The following is a 4,783-nucleotide window of genomic DNA, read 5'->3' as shown; positions in this document are numbered from 1 at the left end:
TATAACTGTACCGGTTGTTGGTTGGCCGCGAGGTGATTGTACATCGTACCTGTCATCTTCACCTCTTTATGAGCCTTGGCATCCACCAGCGGTGGTTTCAGCGGTGGCGGGAAGTCAGACCGCGAAGCAGGTTTTTGTCCTATTCTGTTCTTGACTTCTTACAACGCCTTATATGAGGTAAGTGCTTTGAAAATATTGAAGGGCGGTGAACCGACTCTCAATGTCAGTTAACATAGTGCCACCTTTTTGCTGAACGCAGATGCAGCGACTAAACTTTTCCTGTTTAGCGTTAAAACGAGGGAAACTTTTGAGGAGGCATATGGGGAATCGAGGACGTTTATTATCGCCACTATTTTCCTAAAGAGTTATGCAGCTCCGCATGTGTGCGCATGTGTGTGGCCAGTCAGTGGCTAAGGCGGCTAGTGGGCAAAACAATTATACTTTGCGGCTGGAACTGAACCAGAAAATTAACTTTCGCTTGATCCTGCGGTCTCCTCCCCAGTCGTTTAAACCATTTGTGCTAATTTGTATCTGCATTTCCGCAATGGATATTGCGACTACATGATTTCAAGACCATGATCCTGTGCATATTTTCAGGAATTACATTCGCGCACTGTTTCTACACGCTGAAAGCAGACACCACGGGATTTTATAATTTTCGCTTGCAAATTTATACTTAGCTAGCAGCTTTACTGGAAACCTTGCTTTTCAACGCCCGCTAAGTTCTAGCACGGGTAGGATGCCGGTTTGTTGCACGCCTGTGTGTCCAGTGTGCCTTCCTTTGTCCTTGTGTTTTTGCGCTTAGCTCCTTTTAACATTTAGAAATCTTTAGATTCATTGTTTTGTATTCCCATGATATGGGCGTAAAAGTAAACTAATTAAAGATATTGCTGATGTATGCATGATATGTGGCTCGGCGTGCACACTTTAGATGTACATAAAGGTTTCCCTTTGTTGCATTTGCAATTAGCTATTTTCGAGAGGCTATTTGCGAGGAAAAGTGTACAATCATTGCATTCTACCGGTGCTAACATATGGGGCAGAAACTTGGAGGTCAACAAAGAAGCTCGAAAACAAGTTAAGGACCGCACAAAGAGCGATGGAACGAAAAATGTTAGGCCTAACGTTAAGAGACAAGAAGAGAGCGGTGTGGATCAGAGAACAAACGGGGATTGCCGATATTCTGGTTGACATTAAGCGGAAAAAGTGGAGCTTGGCAGGCCATGTAATGCGTAGGATGGATCACCGGTGGATCATTAGAATTGCAGAATGGATACCAAGAGAAGGGAAGCGCAGTCGAGGACGCCAGAAAACTAGGTGGAGTGATGAATTTTGGAATTATCAGGCGCAAGTTGGAATCAGCTAGCGCAACACAGGGGTAATTGGAGATCGCAGGGAGAGGCCTTCGTGCTGCAGTGGACATTAATATTGGCTGATGATGATGTTTTGCGAGAGGCATCTTATTTGCATAAAACCCAGACCTGTTGTGCTCTTTTAACCGCTAGCGGCACTGGTTCTTGATGCACCCAGAACTTTGCTGTTAAGACTTAGCGAGATGTACACCCTGTGATCACATAGTTTTTTTTTTTTTTTTGCACATCCATATGTGCGAATACCCCGCACGAGTGCATGCTAGTTAGCATAACATGCAATAGTTTGCCCGTGCATACAGCCAATTTTTATTATGTATGCTTATTAAATAGCTTGGCCGCAAAAATTTGGACACTCTGGTTGGAAGAATTCATAGGCGTACCTTTATATAAATAAAGAGCAGTACAATAAACAGCTACTAGTTCAGGGTATCGCACTGAAGGCAGTGCCCAAGTGACTGTGTCGAAGTGAGTGTCAAGGAGATACCGCGCTGAAGACTTACGAGATCAAGGTGACTAAAGCGTTACTTACAAGCATACACTTTCAAACCTAACAGAAATGCAAAAAATATTGCTATCTTCAGCTCACAGTGCATCACCCAAGCGCTTACTGTAACTGTCCGAACGACTGTACCTCGCTATACTGAAATTACCAAAGCTATACGTGGCAGTGCAATTGTTCCACTTGGGTACGCATAATATTTGTGGTAGTTATGTACAAGTTAAATTAACTCTTTGAAGTAGTAATAATGTCTCATACATATATTATGGAGCGCGGTTTCATCGAAGTAAGATATTTGCTTGCTTTATTACTCATTCTCCTTAGTTTGTTAGACTTGGCGCTGAGATCACTAAGCGTTAATTTTTAACAGTATTTGGGCAATTTACGCTTTGTTGCCGCTGTTGAGTGATTGGCGAAAAAATTGAGGAAAAACGAACCAGTTTGTGCCGTTATGACGGTGCATCAAGTGATGTTTACGGCAAGACATTTTCGTCTATACAGTTTCTTGTCTTGTAGGAACCGGCACACATTGCCAAAAAAACACGTTCTCTGAGGATTTCTTCTTGACATACGAACTGTAACTTGTAGTATTTTGTCGAGAATGAAAACGGCAATTATAATCGCTCCCAAAAATCAAGTAGCTTCTTGACGGCACAGGCATGGATGAGCAGATACACGGTGTTTTGATAACCGAGCCGCGGCCCGTTGATCTGCCAGCCACCTGGAAACATTGTAATGAGCCGTAGAGTTAGTTATATCTTTATGTACTAAGCGAAGATGTGACTAGCACTTTCCTAAAACAAAGAAAGAAAAACGTCGGGGGGGGGGGGGGGGGGGCGCACTTAATCTAATGAGTTCCTTCGCTTAACTGTCACAGAAATACTACACATAAAACCTATACATAGTAATATGGTCTATACGTACCACGATCAACTGGTGTCCTTACTTACCACCTCTGTATGGAAGGCTTTACGAATGCGCTCCCTGGGACCGGATTCCCGTTGAATGCCTTGTGGTACCATGCTACAGCCGACTGTGGTAATGAAGCTTGAATGTAGGGTCCTTACAAATTAGTCTTGAGCTTAACGCCGGATGTTCCGGGTCGGCGATAGTTACATTGAGGCAGCTTCGACGTATTAATATCAATCCTTCAGTACTTTATTATTTTTTTTTGTCTCGCTCGTTCAGTCACGCAGTTCAGTGAAATTGGACCCGGGCGTGCAAAAGGTGTTTAAGGACATGGAGCGGTTCTACGCGTACTTCAACGCCTCAGACACATTCCCGGATGCAAACGAGCGGGAGGAACGGGACCTGTACTTCACGAGCATCGCGGCACACACCGCCAGCTTCATTCCGGAAATGAACGAGTGGCACCTCCCTTACTCCGGTGGTGAGAATACCACGATGCCACCGCCTGGCGAGGACCGAAGTGGCCAGTTCAAGGGAATGCCTCCGGAGCAAGTGTTCTTCCTTCTCAGCTGCTTCGACCAGTGCGGCTACTCCGGACGCGAGCGCCTGAGTAAGGTGCGCGCTGCGAATGTTTTATTTTGCGGTCAGCCGGCTATTTTCCAGTACACTATTTTCCTAAAGCGGCTGTCCGGAAGCGCGTGTTGCGCCCATACGCACATCTCATTAAGGTGACCCTAAAGACTGACTGTACATCAGTTAAGACTGATAAAGTATTTTTCCGAATCGTAAGTTTCGTTCATCTCGCCATGAGGCTTCAGTACTGCAATGTAAAATTCTTGTAAAGCTTTTTTTTTGTTTGTTTGTTTCTGGAACTTCGCGCCTAAACACCCATGGCGGCACGTCAGCGTGACGTCACGGATTTCAACGTATTTTTCCGTATTTGAGCTGTTGTGGCTTTGGCTTCATTAGAATAGAATCTATACCAGCTCTGCCGGTAAAAATTTTAATCGGCACGAGCAGATGCCGTAAAATTTATGACGTCATGGTGGGATAAGGCGGGCACTTCAAAGCATCGTCACCACTCGTCTTTAGCTTTTGCGTTTTCTCTGAATTACCACGCCTCCTCTCTCAGTTGAACTGGGATTTTTGGTGTGTAAAAGGGCTTTTTTTTTTTACTAACCGGCTCGAGTTATTTTGTCCTCTTTAGCGTTCCTTTAAAGGCATGAAGACAACGCTGTGCGGTATCAGTTGGGATAACGTAGTTGCACGCCCTCTCGCTGATCGCAGGCGTAATCACAACCTATTGTGCATTATGAGCGACCGTTTGTGGCACGTAGCCCCAATTCAGTTTACGTAGCTAGGTTGCATGGACCGTAGCTAACTTCGTGCAAGGTGGCATGAAACAACCGGTTGGATTCTGGCAATTGTAAGTTAGTTGATTTGGTTTGAAACTACAGAGAATTGAGTGACACGTTTAATTAAGGCGCTAAAGGCCATCAAGCTACACCATGTTACTAATTTGTAAGGTATATTTCATTACGAGCCCAAGTAATATTCAATGATTCGGTGTCCAGCCTCAACGGCTGCATTTTTATGGGGCGGAATGCAAAAGCAGTCATCTACCTTTTACTGGGTGCCGGTTAAATAACTTCAGGGTGGTGAAAATTAATTCGGAGCCTCTGACTATGCAACGCACCCCGTAATCAGATAGTAGTTTTGGCACTTAAACCCCGGAATACAATTAAAAACTCCTAAAGTGACTTTTGTCCAAGCGGCTCTTTCTCCCTGCTTTCAGGGTTCCGCCTACATCAAGTTTTTACTTTGTGAACCGTAAGCGCAGAAACGAAAATACCACAATGACAAATGCCGAATGATGCTAACTTTGGCGATCTCAATTTCCAGATTGCTATATGTAACGTGGCTCTGCCTGTGTGTCCTCGATTCCGGAAGGTGTTCAGCTGCAGTCCCCAGCATCGCCTCGTGGGGAACTTTACGTGGCCTG

Source organism: Dermacentor silvarum, chromosome 4 (genome assembly GCF_013339745.2).
Source record: "Dermacentor silvarum isolate Dsil-2018 chromosome 4, BIME_Dsil_1.4, whole genome shotgun sequence".
NCBI classification, from domain to species: Eukaryota; Metazoa; Arthropoda; class Arachnida; order Ixodida; family Ixodidae; genus Dermacentor; species Dermacentor silvarum.
This window is presented reverse-complemented; position numbering follows the sequence as displayed.